The sequence below is a fragment of the Scyliorhinus torazame genome, chromosome 7 (genome assembly GCF_047496885.1).
Source record: "Scyliorhinus torazame isolate Kashiwa2021f chromosome 7, sScyTor2.1, whole genome shotgun sequence".
Classification (NCBI taxonomy): domain Eukaryota; kingdom Metazoa; phylum Chordata; class Chondrichthyes; order Carcharhiniformes; family Scyliorhinidae; genus Scyliorhinus; species Scyliorhinus torazame.
This window is the reverse complement of record NC_092713.1, coordinates 294283061-294306029: the sequence shown is the minus strand read 5'-3', so window position 1 is coordinate 294306029 and position 22969 is coordinate 294283061. Positions and strand designations below refer to the sequence as shown.

The 22969-nt window shown below is 47.5% G+C and overlaps 1 protein-coding gene across 3 annotated transcripts in view; it reads right to left on the bottom strand.

Moving 5' to 3' along the window:
• LOC140427105 (fibroblast growth factor 1-like) overlaps nt 1-22969 on the bottom strand; it is a 95690-nt gene that overhangs the window by 19021 nt on the left and 53700 nt on the right. Inside the window, exon 2 of one of the 3 annotated variants that reach the window (XM_072512622.1) lies at nt 18302-18385. The exons of 1 other annotated variant lie outside the window; for it this stretch is intronic. The gene's annotated coding sequence lies outside the window, so the exon portion shown is untranslated. Of the gene's footprint in view, nt 1-18301; nt 18726-22969 lie in introns of those variants that run through there. One more of the 3 variants, XM_072512621.1, reaches the window with a different exon arrangement.

Sequence of the window (22969 nt, the reverse complement as noted above, 5' to 3'; positions counted from 1 at the left end):
GGGGGTGGGAGGGGGGTCCGACCCGGGGGGGGCTCCGATGTGGCCTGGCCCGCGATCGGGGCCTACCGATCAGCGGGCCGGTCTCTCTGGCTGGTGACCTCCTTTCCTATGCGCTGGCCCCTGTAGCCCTGCGCTATGTTGCATCGGGGCCGACACGTTGAAGGAGGCCACTGCGCATGCGCGGATCGCATGGCACGCAGTTCGCGCCGGGATCGGCAGCTGGAGCGGCGCGAACCGCGCCAGTGCCATGCTGGCCCCCTGTAGGGGCCAGTATTAGTCATGGCAGCGGCCCATTCACGCCGTCGTAAAACATGACAGCGTTTACGACGGCATGGACACTCTGCCGCAGGATTAGAGAATCCCGCCCCCTATGTCCAGTAAGAACATGATGGGTTCCCCTCGGAAGATTCACAGAAATTAAGGACTTCAGAAGAAATTAGGAACTATTGAACATAAAGAAATATCAGCAAAAAGAATTAAAACTCTAAAGAAGACATTAAAACAGCAAGATAAAATAACTAACAACAAACTTGAAAAATAAGTTGCGCATTTTAAGTACATTAAATGACATGACGTCATAATATGAAACTTCATTAGTGAATCAAGTTAGATCCCTGGAATTGTTGTTTCCAAGACCAAACCCCTGCCACATCAAAAAGACATGGAAGGATGGAAAATTCATTAGCATGTGAATCACTTGAGGGGTAGAGAGATGCCCTAGCAGTCAGTGTTGCCATCTTGTGTAAATAAACACAGACAAGGATTTAAAAACTTCATAGAAAGCGAAACTTAGTACAAAATATTAAAGAGGTCAATCAAACAAAGCTATCATTCCCCTGCAAGGGGTGTCAACATTTCCTGCTGAGATAAGTACATTAATTATTTTTGGAACTCAGCCAAGCATTCATAATGAGGTCATCTGACAACTGTACCCACAGAAGCGGTTGGAATAGATAGAACATAGAACATAGAACATTACAGCGCAGTACAGGCCCTTCAGCCCTCGATGTTGCGCCGACCTGTGAAACCACTCTAAAGCCCATTTACACTATTCCCTTATCGTCTATATGTCTATCCAATGACCATTTGAATACCCTTAGTGTTGGCGAGTCCACTATTGTTGCAGGCAGGGCATTCCACACCCTTACTACTCTCTGAGTAAAGAACCTACCTCTGACGTCTGTCTTATATCTATCTCCCCTCAATTCAAAGCTATGTCCCCTCGTGCTAGACATCACCATCCGAGGAAAAAGGCTCTCACTGTCCACCCTATCCAATCCTCTGATCATCTTGTATGCCTCAATTAAGTCACCTCTTAACCTTCTTCTCTCTAACGAAAACAGCCTCAAGTCCCTCAGCCTTTCCTCATAAGATCTTCCCTCCATACCAGGCAACATTCTGGTAAATCTCCTCTGCACCCTTTCCAATGCTTCCACATCCTTTCTATAATGCGGTGACCAGAATTGCACGCAATACTCTAAATGCGGCCGCACCAGAGTTTTGTACAGCTGCAACATGACCTCATGGCTCCGAAACTCAATCCCTCTACCAATAAAAGCTAACACACCGTACGCCTTCTTAACAACCCTCTCAACCTGAGTGGCAACTTTCAGGGATCTATGTACATGGACACCGAGATCTCTCTGCTCATCCACACTGCCAAGAATCTTACCATTAGCCCAGTACTCTGTCTTCCTGTTATTCCTTTCAAAATGAATCACCTCACACTTTTCTGCATTAAACTCCATTTGCCACCTCTCAGCCCAGCGCTGCAGCTTATCTATATCCCTCTGTAACTTGTAACATCCTTCCGCACTGTCCACAACTCCACCGACTTTAGTGTCATCTGCAAATTTACTCACCCATCCTTCTACGCCCTCCTCCAGGTCATTTATAAAAATGACAAACAGCAGTGGCCCAAAAGCAGATCCTTGTGGTACACCACTAGTAACTGGACTCCAGTCTGAATACTTCCCATCAACCACCACCCTTTGTCTTCTTCCAGCTAGCCAATTTCTGATCCAAACTGCCAAATCTCCCTGAATCCCATGCTTCCGTATTTTCTGCAGTAGCCTCTACCATGGGGAACCTTATCAAATGCTTTACTGAAATCCATATACACCACATCAACTGCTTTACCCTCATCCACCTGTTTGGTCACCTTCTCAAAGAACTCAATAAGGTTTGTGAGGCACGACCTACCCTTCACGATGATTATACACCCTATCTCTTATAAACCTTTCCAAGATTTTGCCCACAACAGATGTAAGGCTCACTGGTCTATAGTTACCGGGGTTGTCTCTACTCCCCTTCTTGAACAAGGGGACAACATTTGCTATCCTCCAGACTTCTGGCACTATTCCTGTTGACAAAGATGACTTAAAGATCAAAGCCAAAGGCTCAGCAATCTCCTCCCTAGCTTCCCAAAGAATCCTAGGATAAATCCCATCTGGCCCAGGGGACTTATCTATTTTCACCCTTTCCAGAAATGTTAACACGTCGTCCTTATGAACCTCAAGCCCTTCTAGTCTAGTAGCCTGAATCTCAGTATTCTCCTCGACAACATTGTCTTCTTCCTGTGTGAATACTGACGAAAAATATTCATTTAGCACCTCTCCTATCTCCTTGGACTCGAAGCACAACATCCCACAACTGTCCTTGACTGGCCCTACTCTTACCCTAGTCGTTCTTTTATTCCTGACATACCTATAGAAAGCTTTAGGGTTATCCTTGATCCTACCTGCCAAAGACTTCTCATGTCCCCTCCTGGCTGTTCTTAGCTCTCTCTTTAGGTCCTTCCTAGCTAACTTGTAACTCTCGAGTGCCCTTACTGAACCTTCATGTCTCATCTGGTCAGGCATTTGTTTTTTCAGATGCCTGCTTGATGACCAGACTTGTCAAAAGCTCATTGAGAGGGGCAGCACGGTGGTGCAGTGAGTTAGCCCTGCAGCCTCACGGCGCCGAGGTCCCAGGTTCAATCCTGGCTCTGAGTCACTGTCCGTGTGGAGTTTGCACATTCTCCCAGTGTTTGCGTGGGTTTCGCCCCCACAACCCAAAAGATGTGCAGACTAGGTGGATTGGCCACGCTAAATTGCCCCTTAATTGGAAAAAAATGAATTGGGTACTCTAAATTTAAAAAAAAAGAAAAAAGAAAAGCTCATTGAGTCTGTACACAGTGGATACTGCGGATACTGTATATGGAGGATACATGGGGGTGGAGAGGGGCATGGAAATATAATGGGGGGATATAAGAAGGAATGGAGGGAACATGAGAGTAATGAGGGGGCATGGGAAGCATTGCAAGCATAGAGGGGGCATGGAGGGTGGGTGGAAGAGTGAGAGGGAGAGTGTTATATTTTTTGCCTTTTCCTCCAAGATAGCCAGATATGTAGTGTTGACAAAGAATATACAAATAAGAAGATTGAATCAAAACTAATTTATTTTACACTACTAACTAAAATGAAGTTTGCACACTCTACTGAATTATCGATAATAAACTAATGATACTGAATCTGTACTCCAGTATTTAATATTCTACCTAACTATTAAACTACACTATGACTTGACCTCATGCTAGATATCTCTATTGAACTTCACTCTGTTCTCTGAAGTGTTGTGTGCTCTGAGGTACAGACGAACCAACACGGCTGCGATTGGTACAACGCAGTTTTATTCCATTTAACTATTTATACATCAGACTTCGTACTCAGCACGTTGTGACGGTGCGAGTGTCTTGCTATGAGGTCCTGGCCCTGTGCTGTCTCCAGATGGACTGCCCAGGGAGTGTCGTGTTTCTTGTCTTATACTGTGTCTGCTCTTGTCTGTGATTGGCTGTCGTGTTATGTGTGCTAATTGGTCCGTTGGTCTGTCTATCATTATGTATGTGTTATGATGTATGTTTGAATATCATATGTTCTCTTCAGCTTCTTCCCGAATTCCTAGAAATGCTGTCTTATATACAGTGAATTAGTGACACCCTCTCTAGTGTTTGATTTACACATAGATTCAATTATTAACCCTTCACTATACTGACAATAGACATATCATTACATTCCCCCTTTTTTTGAGACATTTCTTTTCTATATGACTAAAAGGAAAAAAATGTATAATATCGGTATAGAATACATGATATGTATATGAAATTAACAAGTGAGGCAATTTTGTTTTTTTATCAAACAGTCCATTTGTGATGAGTCTGTCCGGCTTCCTTTTTATCCTGGATGATCTTCTTAATCCAAGAAGAGGAGTGTCAGAAGTTTTGAACTTCTTCTGTGAGTCTTCTGTTATCTTGGAAGATGTCAAAGTGTTATGAAAGAGATTTTCATGCATTTGAAGATCAGGAAATGTCTTGTTAGACGATTGAATCTTTAAAAGTGCTTGTCGATTTCGTCAAACAATCGAACCTTCACTCCTTTGAATGCTATATGAGCGTGGTGCTCCTTGACAAATTACCTCAGCAGTCCATTCTCCGGCAGGAATACGAATCCTTACTTGATCACCTGGATTCAGTGGTTCCAGTGTTGTTGCATGTTGATTGTCGTGTTTCTCCTGAATGCTTTGTTGATGTTACATTTTCTTGATGACTGGCTGAAGATCTGGATCAGGAAGTCCAGTGCATAGAAGAGTTATTATTAATGCTCTGTTCATCAATAGTTGAGCAGGAGATAAACCGTTGCGAGAGGAGTCGCTCTGTAATTGAGTAAAGCTAGTTTCATGTCAGAATCAGAATCAAAAGATTTTTTCAAAAGTTGTTTCACGACGTAAACCCCTTTTTCAACTTTTCCATTCAATTGTGGATAGAGAGGACTAGAAGTTATGTGAGCAAAATTATATGCTTTAGCAAATTCTGTCCATTCATAACAATCAAAACACCATCCGTTATCTGTCATGGCTTTGCACGGTATCCCATGTCTCACAAAAATGTCTTTTGTAGCTTTGATCACAGATTTAGCAGTCAAGTCAGACAGCTTGATAACTTCAGAATAATTTGAAAAGTAATCTATGATTAACACGTAATCACGGCCACAGAAATGAAACAAGTTGATTCCCACTTTTGACCATGGAGTGTTTTCCAGATCATTGGATTGGATTGGATTTGTTTATTGTCACGTGTACCGAGGTACAGTGAAAAGTATTTTTCTGCGAGCAGCTCATCAGATCATTAAATACATGGGAACAAAAGGGAATAAAAGAAAATACATAATAAGGCAACACAACATACACAATGTAACTACATAAGCCCTGGCATCGGATGAAGCATACAGGGTGTAGTGTTAATGAGGTGAGTCCATAAGAGGGTCATCTAGGAGTCTGGTGACAGTGGGGAAGAAGCTGTTTTTGAGTCTGTTCATGTGTGTTCTCAGACTTCTGTATCTCCTGCCCGATGGAAGAAGTTGGAAGAGTGAGTAAGCCGGGTGGGAGGGATCTATGATTATGCTGCCTGCTCTCCCCAGGCAGCGGAAGGTGTAGATGGAGTCAATGGATGGGAGGCAGGTTCGTGTGATGGACTGGGCGGTGTTCACGACTCTATGAAGTTTCCTGCGGTCCTGGGCCGAGCAGTTGCCATACCAGGCTGTGATGCAGCCCGATAGGATGCTTTCTATGGTGCATCTGTAAAGGTTGGTAAGGGTTAATGTGGACATGCCGAATTTCCTTAATTTCCTGAGGAAGTATAGACGCTGTTGTGCTTTCTTGGTGGTAGCGTCGACGTGGGTGGACCAGGACAGATTTTTGGAGTTGTACACCCCTAGGAATTTAAAATGCTCACCATCTCCACCTCGGCCCCGTTGATGCTGACAGGGGTGTGTACAGTACTTTGCTTCTTGAAGTCAATGACCAGCTCTTTAGTTTTGCTGGCATTGAGGGAGAGATTGTTGTCGCTGCACCACTCCATTAGGTTCTCTATCTCCTACCTGTATTCTGACTCATCATTATTCGAGATCCGGCCCACTATGGTCGTATCGTCAGCAAACTTGTAGATGGAGTTGGAACCAAGTTTTGCCATGCAGTCGTGTGTGTACAGGGAGTAGAGTAGGGGGCTAAGTACGCAGCCTTGCGGGGCCCCGGTTGAGGACTATTGTGGAGGAGGTGTTGTTGTTCATTCTTACTGATTGTGGTCTGTTGGTCAGAAAGTCAAGGATCCAGTTGCAGAGTGAGGAGCCAAGTCCTAGGTTTTGGTGCTTTGATATGAGCTTGGCTGGGATTATGGTGTTGAAGGCAGGGCTGTAGTCAATAAATAGGAGCCTGATGTAGGAGTCCTTGTTTTCAAGATGCTCTTGGGATGAGTGTAGGGCCAAGGAAATGGCGTCTGATGTGGACCGGTTGCAGCGGTATGCGAATTGCAGTGGATCAAGGCATTCTGGGAGTATGGAGGTGATGCGCTTCATGATCAACCTCTCGAAGCACTTTATTACGACTGAAGTCAGGGCCACTGGACGGTAGTCATTGAGGCATGTTGCCTGGTTTTTCTTTGGTACCATGCGGTAGAAGTTTTTCTTTGCATTGAGTAGATTGGTTTCTTTGACATGTTTCACACTCAAGAATAAGGTTTGTGATGTTCTTGCTTATGCCTGGCCAATATACTGCCTGTCTCGCTCTTCTTTTGCATTGCCCTATGCCCAGATGACCTTCATGTATGTTTTGTAGAATCATGGGTCTAAGTATCATAGGAATCACTATGCGATCGAGAAGGAGTAAAAAACCATCAACAACTGTGAGTTCAGCTTGAATGTTTCTGTATTTGGAACAGTGTCCTTTAGGCTAACCATTGTTCAAATTGTCTATGAAACGTTGCAACATTGGATCTTTGTTGATCTCATCTCTGATGAGTTTCAGTTTGTTGTCTGACGCAGGTAAGGTTTCAGCTCGAAGCTGCACTGCAGCTCCAATGTGTTGAATAAACTCTGGTGGTCGTTCTTCTGAGTTGACAGAACGAGATAATGCATCAGCAATTATCAGCTCTTTAGTTTTGCTGGCATTGAGGGATCTTTGCCTGGAGTATAGAGAAGCTGAAAGTCATATCGACGCAACCTCATAAGAATATGCTGTAATCTAGGAGCCATGTCATTCAAATCTTTATGAATAATGTGAACAAGTGCTTGGTGATCAGTCTCGACCATGAATGTTGGGAGCCATATACATAGTCGTGAAACTTGAGAATTCCAGTAAGTAAGCCTAAACATTCCTTTTCTATCTGGGTATACCTTTCTTCAGTAGGTCATTGCTCCTGATGCATAAGCAACTGATGTCCACAAAGAATCATCATCTCTTTGTAGAAGAACTGCTCCAATTCCACTTTGACTTGCATCTGTTGAGATTTTTGTTTCTCTGTCAGGGTCAAAGAAGGAAAGAACAGGTGCCGTAGTCAATTGTGACTTTAGATCCATCCATTCTGCTTGATGAGCATCAGTCCACAAGAATGTAGTAGACCTTTTAATGAGATGTCACAAAGCTGTAGTTCTCGAAGAGAGGTTTGGAATGAACTTTCCAAGGAAATTTACAATGCCTAGGAATCTCAACACTGCTTTCTTGTCCTCTGGGACTGTCATCTTTTGTATGGCAGCAATCTTGTCGTGGTCAGGTCGCACGCCATGGGCGAAATTCTCCTACCCACCTCGCCACATTTCTGCCCCGACCGGCCGGCGGGATCTCCGTAACACCGGCCGGTCAATGGGGTTTCCCATTGTGGGGCAGCCCCACGCCGTCGGGAAACCCCCGGGCGCCGGCAAAACGGAGACTCCCGCCAGCGGAGAATGACGCCCCATGTTCTGAAATTTGATCTCCCAGGAACTTTAAAGTTGAGATACCAAAATTGCATTTGGCTCTGTTTAGTTTTAAACTAAATTTGTGTATCCGTTGGAAGATTTGCAGTAGCCTTGCATTATACTCATCACGTGTAGATGATCAGATGATGGTATCATCCACATAAACTCGTGCTCCATCAATACCTTCAGTCATTTGCTCCATCACTCGATGAAATATCTCCAATGCTGAAATAATACCAAATGGCATTCTGTTGAAACTGTATCGACCAAATGGTGTGTTGAACGTACACAATTTCTTGCTTGAATCATCTAACTGCATTCGCCAAAATCCTCTAGAGGCATCCAGTTTAGAATTTTTTTTAGCATTTGCCATTTTGCTGGTGATTTCTTTACGCTTGGGTATTGGATAATGTTCACGCTTTATATTTTTATTTAGATCTTTTGGATCTATGCAGATTCTTAATTCCCAAGATAGTTTCTTGACGCACACCATTGAGCTGACCCAATCAGTTGGTGCTGTTTTCTTGGAGATTATGCCAAGTTTTTGCATATGTGCAATTTCTTGCTTTAATCTTTCTCAAAGCGGGGCAGGAATTCTTCTAGGACGGCTTACCACTGGTTTGGCATCTGGTTTCAATTGTGTTTTATATTGAAATAAACAGAGTACCCATGCCTTCAAAGACAGGAGGAAATCGATCAAGAATTCCTTGAATATCTTCCTGAACAGGCGGAAGAGGTGAACTTGTTCTATACATTCTTTGAACTAGGTGGAGATCCTGACAGGCTTGTGCACCTAAGAGAGAAGATCTGTGATATTCAACAATCTCAAATCTTAATGATATGACGGTGTTGTGATTTTTCACGACTATATAGCACAATCACAATGAGGTGATTGCGTTGCCATTATAATTTCGCAATTGGCGATCTGTTTTCTTCTGTATTTTAGGAGGTTGACTTAGTTGCGGAAGGTCATTCGTGTTGATCAAGTTTGCGGAAGCTCCTGTGTCAAGTTTGAAAATGATTTCAGAACCATTTACTTGAAGAGGTGTGTTCCATTCAAATTCCATGTTAATAGATTGTACTATTTGAGGAGGAGATGAAACATCTGCAGTAGCATCAAATCTTTCAATAATGCCGACAAAGAAGGAAACTTCTAAGCAGTAAGCATCAAGATCATTGGCAAAGTTATCACTTTGATAGGTTTCTTCTGTTGTGTCATGCACTCAACACATTTCGATAGCATTTTCTAGCTTGAGATCTTTTTGTCTCAGCAAACGTCCCCTGAGCTTTTCATCTACGATTCCAAAGACAATCTGGTTACTGATTATAGAGTCAGATAATATGGAGAAATTACATGTTTGAGCTTTGAGTTATAAATCTGTTATGAAGCAATCAATAGATTCCCAATCTTTTTGCATCCTTTTCTGAAAGATAAATCTTTCATATGTTTCATTAATTTGTGTCTTGCAGTGAAGGTCAAATTTCTCTATGACAACATAAAATTTAGTTTTATCTTCGTCTGTTGTGATTGAAAGGGGGTATACAGTCCTATTGCTTATGGACCAGCTATCGTTAGGAATAATGCTAGTTTCCGATTATCACTCACATTGTCTAAATCGGATGCAGCTAGATATAGCTGAAACTGTTGTTTGAAAACTTTCCAGTTAACATCCAGTTTACTAGATATCCTGAGTTGTTGTAGAGATTGAACTTTCTCCATGAGTTTGAGATTCTTCGGTGTTTTGCAGTAACAGGTCTATAAGCAGTCTGTTCTTCGAAGTCTGAGCCACGTGCTAGTTTCTGTGAGCTAGATTCTAACTAATCTATCTAAATAACTTCAACAGTAACCTGGTACCATGTTATATTCTTTGCCTTTTCCTCCAAGATAGCCAGATATGTAGTGTTGACAAAGAATATACAAATAAGAAGATTGAATCAAACCAATTTATTTTACACTACTAATTAAAATGAAGTTCGCACACTCTACTGAGTTATAGATAGTTAACTAATGACACTGAATTTGTACTATAGTATTCAATATTCTATCCAACTATTAAACTATGACTTGACCTTGTGCTATATATCTCTATTCAACTTTCACTCTGTTCTTTTCATATTCCCTTCAGCTTCTCCCAGAATTCCTAGAGATGCTGTGTTGTATACAGTGAATTAGTAACGCCCTCTAGTGTTTGATTTACACATTGATTCAAATTAAAAATAAATAAATTTAGAGTACCCAATTCATTTTTTCCAATTAAGGGGCAATTTAGTGTGGCCAATCCACCTACCCTGCACATCTTTGGGTTGTGGGGGTGAAACCCACGCAAACATGTGGAGAATGTGCAATCTACACATGGACAGTGACCCAGAGTTGGGATTAAACCTGGGACCTTGCCGCCGTGAGGCAGCAATACTAACCACTGCGCCACCATGCTGCCCTTTGGATTCAAACGGACGCTGCCATTTTGGACCCCGGACGCCACGAGGGAGAGATGGGCACCGCCATTTTGTCCACCCCCCAACCGCGCTCGATTCATGGACGCCGCCTCTTGGCTGAAGGACCCCGACACAGACGGCCACATACTGCCTGATTACGATGCTCAACTTCAACAACCACGTCTGGCTTTGACGACCCTCGACCAGTCGCGACCCCGGACGCTCCAGACTGCAACCACTACAGACCTAGTGAATGGCTACGAGACGCCGTGTCTTATCAACTCTGGGAGCACGGAGAGCTTCATTCATCCGGACACGGTAAGACGCTGTTCCCTCGTAATTCGGCCAAGCACCCAGAACATTTTCCTGGCGGCGGGATCCCACTGCATCGCTAACCTAACGGTGCAGGGGAGGGAGTTCCGAAATTACCGGCTGTATGTCCTCCCCCATCTCTGTGCGCCCACACTCCTAGGGTTGGACTTCCAATGCAACCTCCAGAGTTTAACATTTAAATTTGGTGGCCCTATACCCCCACTGACTGTCTGCGGCCTCGCGACCCTCAAGGTTGAACCGCCTTCCTTGTTTGCGAACCTCACCCCGGATTGCAAACCCGTCGCCACAAGGAGCAGACGGTACAGCGCCCAGGACCGAGCCTTTATCCGGTCCGAAGTCCAGAGGCTGCTGAAGGAAGGCATCATCCAGGCTAGCAACAGTCCCTGGAGAGCCCAGGTGGTAGTTGTTAAGACCGGGGAGAAACAGAGGATGGTCATCGACTATAGTCAGACCATCAACAGGTACACTCAGCTAGATCTCCCCCGCATATCCGACATGGTCAATCGGATTGCACAGTACAAGGTCTTTTCCACCGTGTACCTCCTGTCCACCTACCATCAGCTCCCCATCCGTCCCGGTGACCGCAACTATACTGCCTTCGAAGCAGACGGGCGGTTATACCACTTTTTAAGGGTTCCATTCGGCGTCACGAACGGAGTCTCGGTCTTCCAACGAGAGATGGACCAAATGGTTGACCAGCACGGTTTACGGGCCACGTTCACGTATCTCGACAACGTCACCATCTGCGGCCACGACCAGCAGGACCACGACGCCAATCTCCAAAAATTCCTCCAGACCGCTCACGCCCTGAACCTCACTTACAACAAAGAAAAATGCCTGTTCCGCACCGATCGTCTAGCCATCCTGAGCTACGTAGTGCATAATGGAGTGATAGGCCCCGACCCTGAACGCATGCGCCCCCTCATGGAGTTCCCTCTCCCCCACTGTGCCAAAGCCCTGAAACGTTGCCTGGGCTTCTGTGGTAGTATGCATTAGGGGTCATGTGGGACTGTGAAGCCGTGATGTCGTTGGCTGACAGATCCCGGGTCCTGGTTGGCTGTTGACCTCTAGCTCCGCCCTGAAGGCGGAGTATAAGAACCAGGAGTTCTCCCCCGCAGGCCAGTCTGTTACTGAACTGCGGGGAATAAGTCACGCTTAATAAAGCCTCATCGACTTCACCTCTATTCGTCTCTCGGGAGTCTTTGTGCGCTACAATTTATTAAGCGTGCTTAAAGGACTATGGAGCTCAGGATCATCCCGGAATGCCTGAGGATCAGCCCCCACGCAGTGAACTCAGCAGCAGTTTTTAAACACTGGCAGACTTGTTTCGAAGCATACCTCCGAACGGCCCCCGGCCGGGTCACAGAAGACCAGAAACTACAGGTCCTGCACTCGAGGGTAAGCCCGGAAATTTTCCCTCTCATCGAAGACGCAGAGGATTTCCAGACGGCGTTCGCAGCACTAAGGAGCATCTATGTTCGCCCAGTGAACCAGATCTACGCACGCTACCAACTCGCAATGAGACGGCAAAGTCCCGGAGAATCGCTGGACGAATTCTACGCCGCGCTGCTAATTTTGGGACGGGCCTGCAGCTGCCCGCCGGTAAACGCGATTGAACACACGGACATGTTAATTCGCGATGCTTTTGTCGCAGGTATGAACTCTCCCCAAATCCGCCAAAGACTTTTGGAAAAAGAGTCGCTGGGACTCTCAGAGGCATGGGCCCTTGCAGCCTCCCTGGATGTAGCCGCGCGAAACGCCCGCGCGTACGGCCCCGACCGCGCGGCAGCCCCTTGGGCTCAGTGGACCCCCGTCGCGACAAACCCCCCCCCCACCCCACAGGCTTGCGCGGTTCAGACTCCAAGTCGTCCCGGGGGGGGCCGCTGCTATTTCTGCGGCCAGGCGAAACACCCCCGGCAGCGCTGCCCGGCCCGCGCAGCGATTTGCAAGAGCTGCGGGAAAAAGGGCCATTTCGCGGCTGTGTGCCGGTCCCGGGAGGTCGCCGCTGTCCCAGGAGAAGAAGCAATCCTGCGCGTTTCTAACGCTCCCCAATCCCCCCAGCGCCCTATGTACGACCCGCAGGCGCAGCAATTTTGGGTCCCGGCCACCGCTGTCCCCGGAGAACAAGGAGTCCTGCGCGTTTCAAACGCTCCCCAACCCCCCCCCCCAGCGCCCCATGTGCGACCCGCAGGCGCCGCCATTTTGGGTCCCGGCCACCACGAGGAGAGGAGGGGCGCCGCCATCTTGGGACCCCCCAGCCCTGTGCGACGCATGGGGGCGGCCATTGTGTCCACTCCCGCCGCCATCTTGTGACCCCCAGCCATGTGCGATGCATGGGGGCGGCCATTTTGTTCACCCCCGCCGCCATCTTGGACGGCAACAATGGACCCCAGCATCGACGCTTCAACGGGGTTCGAGGAAGACGCTGAAGCACTACGACCACGTCTGGCCTCAATGATGCTGGACCAAGCACGGCCCCGGACGCTCCAGATGACGACAACAACGGTGCTGATCAACGGGCACGAGACACCATGCCTGGTCGACTCCGGGAGCACAGAAAGCTTCATCCACCCCGACACGGTAAGACGCTGTTTTTTGACCATCCGTCCCAGTGCGCAAAAGATTTCCCTAGCTGAAGGATCCCACTCCGTACAGATCAAAGGCTACTGCACAGTGACCCTAACAGTGCAAGGGAGGGGGTTTAAAAACTACAGGCTCTACGTCCTTCCCCAACTCTGCGCGCCCACATTACTGGGATTAGACTTCCAGTGCAACCTGCAGAGCCTAACTTTCAAATTCGGCGGCCCAATACCCCCACTCACTATCTGCAGCCTCGCAACCCTCAAGGTTGAGCCCCCATCCTTGTTTGCAAACCTCAACCCGGATTGCAAACCCGTCGCCACTAGGAGCAGACGGTACAGCGCCCAGGACCGGACATTCATTCGGTCTGAAGTCCAGCGGCTACTGAAGGAAGGCATAATCCAGGCCAGCAATAGTCCCTGGAGAGCACAGGTGGTAGTAGTAAAGACAGGGGAGAAGCAAAGGATGGTCATAGATTATAGCCAGACCATCAACAGGTACACACAGCTAGATGCGTACCCTCTCCCCCGCATATCCGACATGGTCAATCGGATTGCCCAATATAAGGTCTTCTCCACCGTGGACCTCAAGTCCGCCTACCATCAGCTCCCCATCCGCCCAAGTGACCGCAAGTACACAGCCTTCGAGGCAGACGGGCGATTATACCACTTCCTAAGGGTCCCATTTGGCGTCACAAACGGGGTCTCGGTCTTCCAACGAGAGATGGACCGAATGGTTGATCAACACGGGTTGCAGGCCACGTTCCCGTATCTCGACAATGTAACCATCTGCGGCCATGATCAGCAGGACCACGACGCCAACCTCCAAAAATTCCTCCAGACTGCTAAAGCCTTGAACCTCACATACAACGAGGACAAGTGCGTTTTTAGCACAAACCGGCTAGCCATTTTGGGATATGTAGTGCGCAATGGGATAATAGGCCCCGACCCCGAACGTATGCGCCCCCTCATGGAATTTCCCCTCCCTCACTGCTCAAAAGCCCTAAAACGCTGCCTGGGGTTCTTTTCATATTACGCCCAGTGGGTCCCCCAGTACGCAGACAAGGCCCGCACCCTAATACAGACCACGACCTTCCGTCTGTCGACAGAGGCTTGCCAGGCCTTCAGCCGCATCAAAGCGGATATCGCAAAGGCCACGATGCGCGCCATCGACGAGTCGCTCCCCGTCCAGGTCGACAGCGACGCCTCTGATGTAGCTCTAGCGGCCACCCTTAACCAAGCAAGCAAGTAGAGAGGGAGAACGGCACGGTCTGGAAGACCGTCCTACTGTCCCTACGGTCCAGGGATCTCCCAGTTTCACGGTGGCAGGAGGTCCTCCCGGACGCCCTCCACTCCATCCGGTCGCTACTGTGTACCACTACTAACCAAACGCCTCATGAGCGCCTCCTTGTCTTCCCCAGGAAGTCCTCCTCTGGAACGTCGCTGCCGACCTGGCTGGCGGCCCCAGGACCCATCTTGCTCCGGAAACATGTGCGGGCGCACAAGTCGGACCCGTTGGTCGAGAGGGTTCACCTCCTCCACGCGAACCCGCAGTACGCCTACGTGGAGTACCCCGACGGCTGACAGGACACGGTCTCCCTGCGAGATCTGGCGCCCGCCGGCAACACGCACACCCCCCCGACACCTATCACCCCCTCCCTGCCACCGGCGCACCCGGCGACAGCCCCCATCCCGGGAGGATCGGTCCTCCTCCCAGGTCCGACCAGAAGTGAAGCTGAAGCAGAAACCGTAAAGCTCCCAGAGGCGACAACACTGGAACAAGCACCACCACCACCAGGGCTGAGGCGATCGACAAGGACGACCAGACCGCCCGACCGACTTGTGGCATCGGTGTAACACTAGAATGTTGTGGACTTTAACGAGAATTTTTTTACCTTTTTCCCTCTTACGAATACTGTAAATAGTTCAAAACAAAAAATACCCTGAACATACAGTGATGACATGCAAAAGTTTTTCCTCCCAGGACCAGCCTTGTAAACCTCTACCACCATGCGAAGCACCACCCCGCCGGGTTCATTTTTAACAAGGGGTGAATGTGGTAGTATGCATTAGGGGTCATGTGGGACTGTGAAGTCGTGATGTCGTTGGCTGACAGATCCCGGGTCCTGGTTGGCTGTTGACCTCTAGCTCCGCCCTGAAGGCGGAGTATAAGAACCAGGAGTTCTCCCCCGCAGGCCAGTCTGTTACTGAACTGCGGGGAACAAGTCACGCTTAATAAAGCCTCATCGACTTCACCTCTATTCGTCTCTCGGGAGTCTTTGTGCGCTACAGCTTCTTTTCTTATTACGCCCAGTGGGTTCCACAATACGCCGACAAGGCTCGTGCGATAATCCAGTCCACTACTTTTCCCCTGTCGACAGAGGCATGCCAGGCCTTTAGCCGCATCAAAGCGGATATCGCAAAGGCCACGATGCGCGCCATCGACGAGTCCCTCCCCTTCCAGGTTGAGAGCGACGCATCGGATGTAGCTCTGGCGGCCACCCTCAACCAAGCAGGCAGACCCGTGGCCTTCTTCTCCCGAACCCTCCACGCTTCAGAAATCCGCCACTCCTCAGTGGAAAAAGAGGCACAAGCAATAGTGGAAGCTGTGCGACACTGGAGGCATTACCTGGCCGGTAGGAGATTCACTCTCCTCACTGACCAACGGTCGGTTGCCTTCATGTTCGATAATGCACAGCGGGGCAAGATCAAGAACGACAAGATCTTGCGGTGGAGGATCGAGCTCTCCACCTTCAATTATGAGATCTTGTACCGTCCCAGAAAGCTGAACGAGCCATCCAATGCCCTATCTCGCGGCACATGTGCCAATGTACAGGTGGACCGTCTACAAGCCCTCCACGAGGACCTCTGCCACCCGGGGGTCACTCGTTTCTACCACTTCCTTAAGGCCCACAACCTCCCTTACTCCGTCGAGGACGTCCGAACAGTCACCAGAAACTGCCAGATCTGCGCTGAGTGCAAACCGCACTTTTTCAGGCCAGATAGAGCGCACCTGGTTAAGGCCTCTCGACCCTTTGAACGCCTCAGTTTGGATTTCAAAGGCCCCCTCCCCTCCACCGATCGCAACGCGTACTTCCTTAACGTCGTTGACGAATACTTCCGTTTCCCTTTCGCCATCCCCTGCCCCGACATGACAGCGTCCACGGTCATTAAAGCCCTCGGTACCATTTTTACACTGTTCGGTTTCCCCGACTATATCAATAGCGACAGGGGGTCCTCCTTTATGAGTGACGAGCTGCGCCAGTTCCTGCTCAGTAAGGGCATAGCCTCGAGCAGGACGACCAGTTACAACCCCCGGGGGAATGGGCAGGTAGAGAGGGAAAATGGAACGGTCTGGAAAGCTGTCCTGCTGGCCCTCCGGTCTAGGAGTCTCCCAATTTCCCGCTGGCAGGAAGTCCTCCCGGATGCCCTTCGTTCTATCCGGTCCCTGCTGTGCAATACCATGAATCAAACACCTCACGAGCACCTCCTCCTCTTTCCTAGGAAGTCCTCCTCTGGAACGCCACTTCTGACCTGGCTAGCAGCTCCGGGACCCATTCTGCTCCGGAAACATGTGCGGGCGCACAAGTCAGATCCGTTGGTGGAACGGGTGCATCTCCTTCACGCCAACCCGCAATACGCCTATGTGGAGTACCCCGAAGGCCGACAGGACACGGTCTCCCTGCGAGATCTGGCGCCCGCCGGAGCTACTCACACCCCCCCCCCCAACGCCAATCACCACCTCCTCACTCCCGCCGGTTCATCCCGCAGCCACCCCCTTCCCGGGGGGTTCGGTTCTCCTCCCAGACCCGCCCAGGAGTAAGGACACAGGGGACAGCGCTACGCTCCCAGAATCGACGGGACTCGAGCCAGCGCCATCACCACCACGCCCGAGACGATCGGAAAGGACGACCAGGGCGCACATCCGGCTCATCGAATCACTTTAACTCTCAACGTTTTCAGTTATTGTGTCTTGTTATAGTTATGGCATCATGCCGACTCTGTTTGGCACGTTGGCCCAGTTGAAGCGATAATTTTGTGTTTTGTTCAAAGTTACGGCACAGTACCGACTCTGTAAACCCCTACCACCATGCGAACCACCATCCCGCCGGGTTCTTTTTCAGCAAGGGGTGAATGTGGTGGTATGTATTAGGGGTAATACGGTACACCACGTGTCGACAGGCTATTGGTGGAGGGATGCCAGGTCCTGATAGGATCTGCCACCTACTGGACTCCACCCAGAAATGCCGGTATAAGAACCCAGCTTTTCCCTCCATTTCCCTCAGCAGCGGCATTCTGTAACCACGCTGCTGGGGATAAAGTTCTGCTTAATAAAGCCTTCAATTGACACTACCTCAACCTGCCTCGCATCATATTGATGGTGCTACAATGTGCACATGATTCGCTGGCCCCCGCCCACACCTCTCACACTCATCTGCTACCCCCTGAAAGAACTCACTCATTCTCGCCCGAGTCATATGCACCCTGTGCACCATCTTAAACTGTATCATACTCATCCTTGCACAGGAGGAGGTCCCGTTTACACTACGTAGTGCCTCACTCCATGCTCCCCAATTGATCTCCATTCCCAACTCCGCTTCCCATTTCGCCTTGATCTTCACCACCCGCTTGCCTCCTTGCTCCCCCAGCCACTTGTATATATCCCCAATTCTTCCCTTCCCTTCCACATTTGGAAGCAGCAGTCCAGCAGAGTGTATCCCGGCAACCTAGGGAATCTCCTCCAGACCTTTCGCGCAAAGTCCCTAACCTGCAAATACCTGAGCTCACTCCCCCTGGGCAGCTCAACCCTCTCCTTAGCTCCTCCAGACTGGCGAACTGTTCCTCCAAATACAGATCCCTTACCTTGACCAGCCACTGATACAGCCCTCCTGTATAAACTAATTGCCTTTAAATTTGCAGGGGTCAGTAGAATATACTGTAACTGATTGGAGTTGATTTTAGTGAGGTTTGAGCTGCTTTCTACATTTTACAGGAGAGGCAAGTGCAACGAATTAGGCACTCTAAACGTGTTCAGACAATATTATTTGTCAAGAAACATTAGATCTTTCTCAAGTCGACTTTGTGTGCGACGATCTGCAAATTGAATAAACTGTCGGACCATAGTAAATATACTGGAACTCGATAGTTAGATTATTTGAATGGTCACGGCTTGAGAAGAATTTGACTTACCGATTGCTGTGCGACTAACCTGGCCCCATGGTTAGCGATGATCAGCTTGTCACTTCGAAATTGATGCAATTCGTAAGTGGGCCTCTTTGAAAACACAAACCACGGCTTTTAAAAGTAACTCATTTTCCCCAGAGCACAGCATTTTATCGCAAAGTCCCTTCTCATCGTTAAAGTAAATCCGTCCATACAAATATCCCTCAGGGATCTCTCATTCTAGTTAAAATAATGGTGGGTGAAAGCACTGATCCTTTTTTGATAAATCACCCCTCCGTTTTTTAAAACGTTCCAATCAAATGGTTGTACTAATAAAATCTAATAGATCGTTAAGAATGAAATTCAATTGGATTTCTTAAAGACAATGCTCAAGACTATCAGAAAGTCCTGTGGGGGGAGGAAAAGCTATAGTTTGTCTACCCTGACACATTTTGATATTTTCTCAGCAGAAAGAAGAGATACATCAGCAACAGGAATCTGGAACAAATGAAGCAGGAGAGGGAGCGTCTTTAGCACTCTGGCTGTAAAGCGTTAAATGACAGAGTCAGAAGTAATAAATACTTTAATGAGATGAAAGTTACATCCGCTTGTCCAACGAAAAGGAGACTGATCTGGAGTTCAGAAACACGAACAGGCTTTAGCATTCACAAGCAGGAGCTCAGAGAATAGAGAAAGCTATTACTGGTATCAGATTCTGTTCTGACCAACAGACGCTTGGATGTCAAATAGCAGTACAAAAAATACATTTAAAAACTACATGTTTTAAATTGTTGCCGTGGTTCACTCCGGTATCACTTTGTCCTCGCAATCAGAAGAATGTAGGGTCAAGTTCCATTTTGTGGAGCTGGGACTACATAATCTTAAACTTAACCTTAAAACGAGTGGTAAAATGGAGGACTGGGAGAACTGTAAGGTTCAGCAAAAGGTTACTAAAAATAAAATCAAAAGAGCTAAGATGAAGTGCAAAAGAAAACTAGCAGAAAACTTAAACACTGATACCAAAAGCTTCTATAAGTATATAAAGAGGAAGAGAATAGCTAAAGTAAATGTTGGTCCTTTAGAGGACGATACTGGTGAGGTAACAATGGGGAACACAAGAGTTGGCGGAGGCACTGAACCAATATTTTGTCTCTGTCTTCACGGTCGAGGATAATCCAAATTATCCAAAAACTGCAGTTAATGCAGAGGAACATGGTGCAATAACCATCATTAGGGAGAAGATATTGAATAATTTAATGGGATTAAAGGCAGATCAGTCTCTGAGACCTGATGGCCTACACCCTAGGATATTAAAGGTGGTGGCAGCGGCGATAGTGGATACATTGATTATAATTCAAAATTCCCTGGATTCTTGATAGGTCCCAGTGGATTGGAAACACATTAATGTGACACCCCTGTTCAAAAACTATAGACTGGTTAGCTTCACCTCTGTGATGGGGAACTTGCTGGAATCAATCATTAAGGGGGAGTTGACTGAACATTTGGAAAGACAAAGCTCAATTCACCATTGTCAGCACGGTTTTATGAAGGGCAAGTCATGCTTGACACACTTGCTTGAGTCTTTTGAGGATGTAACCAACAAGGTGGATAATGGGGAACCTGTGGATGTGGCATATCCAGACTTCCAGAAGGCGTTTGATAAGGTGCTGCATAAAAGACTGATCCAGAAGGTGAGATTGCAGGGGATTCAGGGTTGAGTATTCGATTGGATTGAGGATTGGCTGACCGACAGAAAGCAGAGTGTCGGGGTAAATGGGTCCTTCTCCGGCTGGCGAACTGTAACTAGTGGGGTGCAGCAGGGGTCAGTCCTCGGACATCAACTGTTTACAATCTATATAAATGATCTGCAAGCAGGGACAGAATGAAACATAGCATAATTTGTGGATGATACTAAAATAGGTGGGACAGCAGGCAGTGAAGCGAAGATAGAGTTTACAGACGGATATAGATAGGTTAGGAGAATAGGCCAACATTTGGCAGATGGAGTTTAATGTGAGTGTGAGGTTATACATTTTGGCCAAAAAAATAGAAAGGCAAATTATCTAAATGGAAAGCAGATTCAATATGCATCTGGGCAGGGGGATGTGGGCATCTTTGCTCATGAATTGCAGAAAGTCGGTATGCAGGTGCAGCATATAAAAAAGGCAAATGGAATATTAACGTTTATTGCAAAAGGACTGAAGTATAAAAGTAGAGAAGTATTGTTGCAAGTGTATAGGGTGTTGGTGAGACCACATCTGGAGTACTGTGTCCAGTTTTGCTCTCCTTCTTTGAGGAAGGATGTGGTGGCATTGGAGGGAGTTCAGTGGAGGTTCCCCAGATTGATTCCAGGGGTGAAGGGATTGACGTATGAGGAGAGATTAAACAGTTTGGGCTTATACTTGCTGGAGTTTAGAAAGATGAGAGGGGATCTGATTGAGGTATATAAAATACGAAAAGGGATCGAGAAAGTAAATGTAGACCAAATGTTCCCCCTTGTGGGTCAATCTAGAATGAGAGGTCGCAGAAATAGGTTGAGAGATGATAGATTTAAAACTGAGATGAAGGGAAACTACTTCTCACAGAGGGTGGTGAATTTGTGGAACTCGCTGCCCCATAGTGCGGGGTAGAGTCAGAATCTTTAAATGGTTTCGAGAAGGAGAGTGATATACTTCTGATAACAAAAAGGTTGAAGAGATATGGGGAAGAGGTGGATTTGAGATCAGGAAGAAATCAGCCATGATTTGATTGTATAGAGGAGCAGGCTCAAAGGACTTAATTGCCTACTTCTGCTCCTAATTCCTATGTTCCTATGTTGTTCTAATGGTGCTGGGCTGTAACATTGAGCGAATGCTGCATTGTTGGAGTTGCCTTTCTTTGGCTGAGATTTCAAACTGAGGAGCTGTTTGGGTGGATGTAAAAGATCGCAGTGCGCTACCTGAAGAAGGGTTTCCTCGCTCTTTTGTAGTGAACGTTACTCTTCCAACTAATAACCCAGAAAACTAGTCATTCAACGTCTTTTTATGTTTGGGGTATTTCTGTGCAAGTAATGTTGCTTGCATAGCAGTGCTTATTAGATTTAATAGTAAGTTATGCAAAGCCATTGAGACATTTCCGAGAGTTGTGACAAGGTGCATATCTTTACTGACCAGAATGAGGCTCTCCAGGGCAATGGGCAATAAGCAGCATAGAAGGACTAATTGGATGACCCGTTAGCAGAGCTGACGGAGGGGCAGCACGGTGACACAATGAGTAGCACTGCTGCCTCACAGCGCCGAGGTCCCAGGTGTGATCCCGGCTCTGGGTCACTGTCCATGTGGAGTTTGCATATTCTCCCCATGTTTGCGTGGGTTACGCCCGCACAACACAAAGATGTGCAGGAAAGGTGGATTGACCTACCCTTAATTGGAAAAAATGAATTGGGTACTCTAAATTTATAAAGAAAAGAAGAGCTGACGGAAGAACCATGGACTTAATGACGCTCTTCTGCGCTGTAATATTTATTCTATGACTACTGTTTTTGAATCTGTTGGTGCATGTTCTCAGACTTTTGTTCTCAGACTTTTACACTTGCAGAATGACTCATGTAGTTTAAAGTTCTGCAGTTATGGAATAATAACAAACAGCAAATTTAAGCAAATTCCAACAAATCATATCTGAACTCCCCTCAGAATAAAGGAAACGTACTGTGCGAAGTGGTCGGAATTATTTTGCCCTCATGTTAAATACAGAAAGGGCTGCAACATTTTGAAAGTGTCACCAACTCATGTTTTTCTTTGTTAGTTCACCCCCGTTACTTTCCCTCTCCTGTAGGCACAAGCACACATGTGCAGGTGCAGGGGCACACGCAAACACACATACGGAGATTTTTCTGCTGGTCCCGTTTTCGATAGTCGGAAAAGAGAATCCACAAACGTCTTTTGTGCCGGTAGGGGTTTCCTATTGACACTGGCTCTGCCCCTGCCAATGCCATCATGGGGTCCCGCCATGAATGGTCGAGAACCCCATTACCATACATTTAAATATCATTAGCCAACTTCCCTGGTGTATAATTCCCCCATGTAAGTAATTCACTCCAGCGGGGGGTATAACAGGTCTGGACCAATGGGGACCTGGTGAATGGTCCCCACTGGGAGCACATAGGTAGATACATTCCCTGGGGGGGGGCAGTTATGACCAGGCCTTACCCTATGCAGTTCTTTATTTCATTTTTAGTATTTTCAGATTCAGTCACTCTCTAAAGGAACACCCCAAACTGCTAGGGCCAAGGTTGTCGGCAGAGGGTCCCACCCTTTCCATAGTGTTTCCAAAGTGCTTGATAAAAGCCAGCAAGGCAGCTGACGGGCTGCCTTCCGCTTCTCCTTCTTGAGGCCACACTTTGAAAGAAAGAATCCTAAAATTCCACCCAGTTTAGGAAAAGGGAGTGAGAGCACTGGCTGAATTTTGCCCCACTCCAACCCTTGGGATAGATTAAGCAACCTTCACAGTTTATAGCTGAGAGCTATATGGCTTAACAGTCTACTGGATAACCTCACTCAGGCATTTGGGAAGCTCAGGAGTCAGTTTTGAAATAAATATTAAGGTTCACGTTTTCCTGATTGGGAAGCATTTCCATTGAACCCCACAGTGGAGAAGGAGGCCATTCGGCCCATCGAGTCTGCAGCATACCTCTGAAAGAGCACCCTACCAGGGCCA